Here is a 9,632-nt window from a genome sequence, read left to right as displayed (position 1 = left end):
ATGGGGACTTGGGTTATACTATGGAGGAAGTGTCCTGGTGGCTATGCCACAATTATCTGATCTGGTGGCTCTGCCACATATATCTGTCCTGGTGGCTATGCCATAATTATCTGATCTAGTGGCTCTGCCACATATATCTGTTCTGGTGGCTCTGTCACAATATCTATATCTGGTGACTTCGTCACAATATCTGGCAACCTCGCTGCGATTTCTGTGGTGTGTAGTGGTTGGGTGGGTCGAGTAGTCTCCCCACATGGTGTAAGGCTGGTACAGGGGTGTTATGGATGAATCTGGGTTGGGTTTCTGCATAAACATGTAATATCTGTTCTGTTCTGTTATGGGTGTATGGGCTTTATTCTAAATTTCTGTTCTGGGCTAAGGCAAACTTATTCTATTTCTATGGTTTGAGCTGACATAGGCTATGGTTGGGTTAATTTACATACTGAGTTTCCCCAAACTCACCCCTTTTATTTTCATCCACGCAAGTAATCCCCAACCATAGTGGGCTTGGAGCTGTGAGGGAATTCGGAATGACCACCCGTTCTGAAAGTTTGATTTTCTTCTGGTGAACTGGACATCCTTTTATTTACGTTTGAAGTTTTGGGTTTTTAAATGTAATAAGGCCGCTTAATTATTTTTGATGGTTTTAATATGTATTACTAAGATAGGTATTACTTATTTTAACTGTTGAAATTGGATAGCTTTAGGGCGCATTTTCAAAAAAAAAAACAACAATTGAGTTCAAAATAACACGACAACAAGCAAAGCTTCTGCAATGAAAGTATTTTCCAAAATTAATCACTTTTCCTAAAAATGACTTAATCAAATCGGTTTCCTAGAAATATCCATGATGTTAAGGTGTGGCAATGGCGGTATGCATGTCTAAGATTGGATCCGAAGGGAGCTTGGTACTTAAGCAGTCCGATGGACTCACCACCTCTTTTCCGATTTCCTACCTGGTGCACAGCTTCCATTCACTTTAACCTATACTAAAATTATCTTTTAAAACACTAAGTAAGTTTTTCTGGATCAACAATATAAAATGTTTTGAACGCTTCGATGTGGCATGTCAGATCCAGCCATAACGTCTGGGCCGGGTTTGGGGTGTTACAAAAGCTCTCCCATTCTAGGTTTGCTTTTCTATTTTCGATTGAAAATAATCAAAGATGAACATATTTTCATCTTTTGTTTTATTAACTTATCATTTAAAATGTCATTTACTAGAATAACCTTTATTAAACCATTTATAAACATCAAATTTATGCCCATTTATGTCCATTCCCACTATCAATGGGCTAATTACATCATAAGTACCTCACATTTAATAAGCCATGGAAATTAAGGACTTTTAACATATAGAATGCAAATTTTGCATTTTACGTAATTTAGTCCTTTTATCAAATTAAGCTATTAAACGATAAAATTAGCTCACGAAATTTTCACATTTATATAATCACATGCTATAAACATAATAAATAATACTAAAATAATTTTACGACCTCAGATTTGTGGTTTCAAAACCACTATTTTGATTTAGCTAAAACCGGGCTGTTACACGACATGCATAACCAAAGCAAGTTATAGAATAACAAATCAAGTTAACATATTGACAACCAAAAATAAAATGAGCAAGAAATAAAATATATGCTCTATAGGCTCAAAAGCTCACAAAAAACTATGGTTTTAATGTCAAACTTTTAAATTTAAAATTTCGAGATAATATTTCAATTCAGGGAGATAACCTAAAACAATAATTTTTGAAAAACAACTTATCATGATTGACTCCCTCGTGTCTTAAAATATAAATCAAACAATGCACAAAAACCTACAATTTATTCCAAAACAGAATTTATAAAAAACTCCAAAAGAAATTACTTAAATGGTAACTTTGAGAAAATTACTTAACACAAAAAAATAATTCAAGGAATTTATCGCATAAACATATAAACAACCTCCCCCACTTAAGATGTACATTGTCCTCAATGTACAAACAAATATAAACATAATAAGTACAATATCATAAGAGAGGGAGAGAACTAAAACTACCCTGAATTCGGGTGAATTTGCTAGAATAGTAAAAATCAAAATTGTAAGCGATTCTAAATGAAGTACATGTTTTCTAGCAAACTAGTAAGAAAATAGAAAAAAAAAAAGATAAAAAGATTAAAAATTAGAAAAACAATTGAAAAAGCATAACAAAAAAATGCATAATAAAATAAAATAGAAATAGAAATCTAGAAAATAAAATATATATATAAATCAAGAAAATAAATAAATAAATAAAATTAAGGCTTGGGGTAGGGAGGAACAAAGGAATAAAAAGACAACAGAAAAAAACAACTTTAAAGAGGAAAAAAAATACATGGCTATCTGATAAAAAATGTAAAAATAAGCCTAGTATCCACACGACCTAGGACACGCCCGTGTGTCCGTGTGCCAAGCCGTGTGCGGATCTTTCGCTTCTCTCACACCCGTGTGGCTCCTGTAACTCACTCCAATTTTTCGGTTTTAGCTCCTTTTCTCCCGCATGCTTTCTTAAGTATAAAAACATGAATTTAAAGGATTAGGAGTATAAAATTCACCATTGACATCGAATAATCACCCAAAAACACATTAAGAATAAGACTAAAATATATTACCTTTAGCACCTATAAATATCCAAAAACTACTCAGCAACAGTTGGACAAGGGGAATGTTTGATATAAAAAAAATCTTTTGTTCAATCATTGTAATGAATGAAGAAATCAACTGAAATGAGAATCAATCTATAGAAATAGCAATTTTTTTAAAAAAATTATAGACCCTAAATTGATACCATAAGAATTCCTATTTTAATTAAGACTCATAATATTAAAATTGAATAAACAAAAACAATATCAATATATAACTAATATTGATTGAATGTAAATATGATATAAACATAAGTAATAAAAAAACGGCCAACCTTGAATTTTAGGAAAAACATCTTTTCAATTAAGTTTCTTTCCCTTTTTATTACAATTCTCTAATATTATAATTTTTTGTTATTACTTCATATCATTGTATATGTATATATATGGTCTCTAAATAAGTGTATTATGTTGAGTTGTGCATAAATTGGATTGGACCAAGCTAAACTAAAAAAGGGTTAGATTATTTTGAAGAAAAAAAATAGTCAATGATGACTCTCCATGTATTTGCCTATATAAGCTGCAGCTAAAGTTGCAAAAATAAGAGCTTGAATCCCACTTGTAAATAATCCAAGGAAAATGCAAGTATAGGAACGACTGAAGGTACTAAAGAAACAAGAACAACAACTACTAATTCATTAGCTAATATATTCCCGAAAAGTCGAAAACTAAGTGATAAGGTTTTGTGACATGCTCTAAAATGTTAATATGGAAAAGAATTGGAGTGGGTTGAATATATTTACTGAAATACCTCAATCGCATAGAAATATGCAACTGATGTAAGTAAAGCTAAAGCAACAATAGTATTTATATCATTCGTGGGTGCAACTAACTCTCAATGATATAATTGTATGATATTCCAAGGCAACAGAGCACCTGAGCAATTAGAAACAAAAATAAATAGAAACATAGTTCCAATAAAGGGAACTCATGGAGCATATTCTTCTCTATTTAGACATAGGTAAACAAAAAATCGTAATCATAATAATGAATAATTTAATAATAAATTTAATAATTTATTAAAACAAAAAAAATAAATACATAGAATTAGAATAATAAAAATATGATAGAATGAAATAAATCGAAAAAGAGTCAAAGCGATATAATACAAAAAAAGAAAAAGAAAAGAAGAACTCAGTTCTTTTTTTAGGCTATCTAACATAAAATAGGAGATCATATGAAAATTTTAATCGATTCTTTTGTTTCCTTGGGTTATTGGCCATCTATTGGGAGTTTTGAGGTTAATACCAATATTTTAGCAACAAATCTAATAAATATAAATGTAGTTATTGATGTGTTGATCTTTTTTGGAAAGAGAGTGTGTGGGAGTTATTTATTTCAAAAATAGACTGAGGCAAAGCTTGTGTCTGCCTCACTTTGCTTCGCCACCATAGAAATAAGAATTTATTTTCAAAAAGAAAATTATATTTGGTAACCTTTTTCCATAACAAAACAATGAGAATTAAAAAAAATTCCTACATTTATATATATTCAAACCAGTGTATACAATTGTTGAAAACATAAATGATTTTGCTTTTGTGTGTGTTTTAACCTATGTCAAATCAATAATGTTAATTTTTTTTTATCTTCTCAAATTTTACAAAATAATTTTAGTGAAAACAATATTTTATTGTTTTATACTTTTCATATATTTTATTTTTATTTTTCAAAATTTCAACTAATTTTCAACTAAACATTCCATGAAAATGAAAACAAAAATAACCTAAACCGTACCTAAATTTTAAATGATATTTCAATAATGAAAAACTAACTAAAATTCATTTCAAATATAAAAACCTATTCAATATATATAGAGGAAAAGAAATTTAAGCATAAATAATTATAAGCTAATAAATATTAAGAAATATAAAATTATAAATTTAAACGTAGCCAACCTATTGTATTTATTTTGGATAATTTTTTTTTTATTATCCAAGTTGAAATTTATTATGAATATATGAGAAAAGATTATATGAAACTGTAATTTCACGTCATTATTATCCCTTTCTAATAAGAGCATGACAAATCATATTTTTACTCATGATTCTCAATTTTTTCCTCCAGAAAAAATTCAAATCCAACTAAAAATCTTAAAAATGAGGAGAAAAAATTTGATTTGTCATACTCCTAATGAAAAAGGATAAGAATGACGTAGAATCACAGTTTTATACCATCCCTTCTCACGAATATACTATGTATATCAAGAATCTCTGCAAGTATCTGTACAAGTACAATTTACAAAATCTATACATATTGTTTAATTCCCCATGCTATGCAAAGCTGATTGTTGATTGAATCTTCATGTTAATTTTTGCTCCTGCTATTCTCGTTCTTATGATCATCTTTATTTTACCAACCAAATCCTACTTAGATTTTTGCATTTTGCCAAATTGTCTTTGGTTTCGTTCCCTTCATATCAGATATAAATACGCATTCCAACCCAAGCACAAGATGACTGATATCATACAAGTGCTTTCCTCTTCAACTTAGAAATTGCCAACTAGCTCATGGCACCATTGAATAGGTTGTGTATCCAATAACCATGTTTGCAGAACTTCTTCCATTTAGAACGGGCGCACACGGGCACACACAAAAAGTGGTCATGAGTCTCCTGCTCTGCAAGGTAGAGCTTATGTCTGCCTTCTATATTCTTCCTCCTAGCAAGGAGCTTATTATTAGTTGGTACCCTATTCAAAATTTCCATCCACACAACTAATGAATGCTTCGGTATATGCAAAGGAAACCATATTAATTTGCTCCATATTACCCGCTTCGTCTATGGTCTCATTTCTCAATTCATTCCAAACTTTACTCACCAAGAACTTTTTCTCTTCCATAAGCCAAAGTACTTTGTGAAAGTGGTAGTTGTATCAATGACCTTTCTTTGAGTATCCAGGCAATTCACCATGAATTTGCATGTACTAGGATGTTCTGTATATGTAGGCTGAGTTTTGTTCACTTCAATAATTTTTTTTGAACTTTTTAAACTCGTTTATGATAATTCAATTCAAATTTATTCGATTTTTAAATTTTTTTCATATTAATTTTGGGTTTGGAGTTTACGATTTTATTTTAATAATGTGAGTTTTGTTTTATACATTTTGAACATTATTTGTTAGAGTTTCAAAGTTTTCTTCATAATTGTAAAAATAATATTTTTTTCAAATAAATAAAAAATAAACTTTACTCTTATATAGCTCTTTTTGAAAAATATTTGTATATAGTATTTCAAGTTATTTTTACAATTTTAATTATGAAATATTTATTTTCACATCACAAAAATTTAAAAATATTTATAAATTAAATAAAAAATATGATTTTATTCTCTTATGTTTAGATGATCGTAATTTTTTAACTTCTGAACTAAAATTCAACCAAATACCACAGTTTAAATTGATTTTCAATATTTGAATTTTTTTTTTGCCCAACCTTATATATGTGATGGATAATACGAGGTTGGCTCAACCAATAAGATCCTTTAACCCGAATCCCACCTTTATTTTAGGCTTGCAAATTGGATTCTAGTATACCCTCGCTCCTATGGTAGTGTCAGTCTTCTCCTCCCTCAAAGAATCTTGAGTATAGTTATTTAATTTTATTGAGCACTGACCTCGAAAGCATAAAGTGACGAGCCCATTAGTTTTGTACATAGAATAATGTTTCCTAGATCAGTAGAACTTCCCAAGCATCGGTTATGAACCCTGCTACCCCACAATAAATTCTTTGTATTAATTTTATCAAATAGTGGAATGTAGTTCCTCTTCCTTAGACTTCTTGGAACAAGAGGTACTTCTAGATACCTCATAGGAAGCTTACACACAAAAAATAAAAAATAAAAAAAAACAAAAAAATAAAAAATAAAAAATCTAGTGGTCTCTTTAATCTCTTGAAATTTTAATTGTCATTCTAACCAAGAACACTTCACTTTTAGGTGAATTAAGTCGTAAACCAGAGAAGCTATGGAACTATTTTAATTTGCATTATATCCCTATAATGGATTCCATACTCCCTTTCGCAAAAATTAGAAAATCATTCACAAAGCATAGATGCATTAGCTTAAGCCTGTAACTCTTGGGGTAATAGTAAAACTGACCATTGGTAGCAGTAGCATCCAAAAAATTAGATAAAACATTCATAGTTATTAAGAATAGATAAAAGGGATACTGGATCCCCTTGTTGTACTCCTTTTTCCCTATCCACTAAACCTCCATTTGTCGAGATAAAGAACCTAGGACTTGTGATAGATCCTCCAATCCATGAGATGAAAAAAATGGAAATCCTATAGTTGCTAGAACAATAAGTAAGAAACCCTAACTTATGGAGTCAAAGGCTTTTTGCAAATCTATCTTCAAGGCACACCTAGGGGAAGTTGTTTTTCTACCATAGCCTTTTACAAATTCCTAGGCAAGTAAGATGTTATCTATGATGCTTCTACCCTTCACAAATGCTGAGCAATTCCTATATATGGTGTTTGGGAGATACTTTGTTAACCTGTTCACCAAAACCCTAATGATGCACACATAAATTATAAAGCAACGAGAAATATGCCTAAAATCTTTAATGCAATTTGGGTTTCGCCTCTTGGGAACTAATGCTACTGTTGTAAAATTAAAAGCTCGCATCATTTTACTTGTATGAAAGAAATATAACACTCTTGAAGAAATGAAATGTGTACCCATTTGGCTACAGAGACTTTTCTTCTTTATGGGTAAAGATAGCTTCCTTTGTCTCATCCTTGCTAGTTTATTTGAACAAGTCCTCTTGATCAATAATAGACAACGAAGTTTGTAGCAACTCCTCAAGTATGCCCAATAGAGGCATTACTATTGTATAATCAACCTCCCTCGAGATATTCCTAAAACATCCAAATATTTCTTTAGTAAGTTGATCAAAGAACTCCAATTTATATCTCTTTTCATTCTCCAACACCTTTATAGTGCTCCAGCTATTTTTGGCATCGACCATGTTAAGCAAGAACTTTGTATTTGGGTCTCCCTTTTTGATCCATCTTATCCAATTAATACTTTTGTCTCAAACAACTTTCCTCCACAATTAATGTAATACCGCATACCCGAGCTCATATATAAACTTAAGTAAGGAATGCTACATTTTCCCGTCAATCTTGTAACAATTAGATTTTAAGTGGTGTAAAAAAATGCGGTTTTGGAACCTTATTTCTGTAAACCAGTCTGTAATGATGAAATATAAATATTAATGAAGTTTTTGTGAAAATATATTAAATATTGGTTAAGTAATTTAACCGAGAAGATAATTAATTAAAGTTTAGGGACTAAAGCGTAAAAGTCCAATCACTGTTAAGTTTTTATTTAGAAAAGACTTGAGGACCTTGATAGTAATTATTCAAATAACCAAAATGATTATTTAACCTTTGTTTAACATGAATTAGTGGATGATAATGGTTGTTTCCATTAATTAATTAATAATTAAATTAATTAAACAAGATTAACCTAAGTTTAATATAAGTATAAATACAAAAATAAGTGGATGTCAACATGCCATCATCATCTTTAAGCCCTCCATCGTCCTTATAAAGAAATAAAGGGAAGAAAACTCCATGGCTGAAGAAACATTCGACCATTTATTCAAGTAAGTTCTTTAAGCTATTTTTCTTTGATTTTTATGGAATTTGAATCATGGAAGCTTGATTTAGCTAGCCCATGTATCAAATTGTTTAATTGTTAAGTTTTTAGCAAGTTATTATTAAGATGAGGTTGATGATTTTGAGCTCGAATTGAAGAAATTGATAGTTAATAGGCATAGATTTTGATAAGGGCTAATGTAACACCCTAATCCCGAATACGGAGTACTCGAATACTAAGGCGCTACATCAAGTCACCCGAGTAACCTAGCAAAATTTTCAAATAATTTTAAATTATTGAAATACATTTTATCTATAAGAAAATACCGTACATAGTTATACTGAAAATAGTAATAAAAGTAGTTATACGAAATATGTGGAGCTCCAATATCATCATATATCAAAACAGTCAAAATAACAAAAAATGATAAATGAGTTACAGACCTACAAAAAAAAGATACAAGTAAGGTCTTAGGAATACAATACCCACTAATAAATAAGGTACTGTACCCTGAATACGTGATGCTAGGAGTCTCCTGTCGATGATGTTCCTCGGACACGAACAAAAGTCTACAAATCTGAACATTAAAAAAATTCGAAGGCTGAGCTTTACGAGTAATTCATAAATATAAGCATGCAAATCAAATGTATACATAGAAACATGACATGAGTATCGAATAATTAAAACATGAGTCATTAAATCTACATAACCAAATCGCTTGCATATCAAACTTGTTAGATTGCACATATTGCTCAAATAATCAAGTATCTAGATAGTCCCGCACCACTCATGGCCGCTAGTCAAATAATCTTGGGTGTCTGTACACTACAGGAAAATAGGGCTTTAGCAGCGTTTTTTGATAAAACGCCGCAAAAATTGTAAAACACAGAGCAATAATGGCGTTTTAACAAAAACGCCGCTAAAAACTGAGCAATAACGGCGTTTTTTGTTAAAACGCCGCTAAAAACAGAGCATTAGCGGCGCTTTTGATAAAACGCCGCTAAAAACCAGAGCATTAGAGGCGCTTTTGGTAAAACGCCACTAAAAACCAGGGCATTAGCGGTGCTTTTGGTAAAACACCGCTAAAAGTTATATAACACCTAAAATCCTAAACCCCAAAAAAACATAAAACATTAATCTATAACCCCTAAAATAGTAAACCCCTAAACCCTACCAAGCCTTAAACACTAAACTATAACCCCTAAAACCCTAAACGCCCCAATTGGTGCATTTTTAGTGGCGCTAGGTTATAAACGCTGCTAATGTTAAATTATTTTGTTCAAAACTTCGTCGTTTAGCTGTCTTATTTTTTACCCACACCTGATACACTTAACATTTTCCCCGTTTTCCCCAGTTCTATTTC

The 9,632-nt window shown here is 30.8% G+C and overlaps 1 pseudogene; it reads right to left on the bottom strand.

Annotated features, from left to right (window-relative positions):
* Window positions 1-3,154: 3,154 nt before the first annotated feature.
* On the bottom strand, window positions 3,155-5,577 carry LOC121203700 (ATP synthase subunit a, chloroplastic-like; annotated as a pseudogene).
* Window positions 5,578-9,632: the final 4,055 nt, after the last annotated feature.

Source organism: Gossypium hirsutum, chromosome A07, assembly GCF_007990345.1.
Source record: "Gossypium hirsutum isolate 1008001.06 chromosome A07, Gossypium_hirsutum_v2.1, whole genome shotgun sequence".
NCBI classification, from domain to species: domain Eukaryota; kingdom Viridiplantae; phylum Streptophyta; class Magnoliopsida; order Malvales; family Malvaceae; genus Gossypium; species Gossypium hirsutum.
This window is presented reverse-complemented; position numbering and strand designations above follow the sequence as displayed.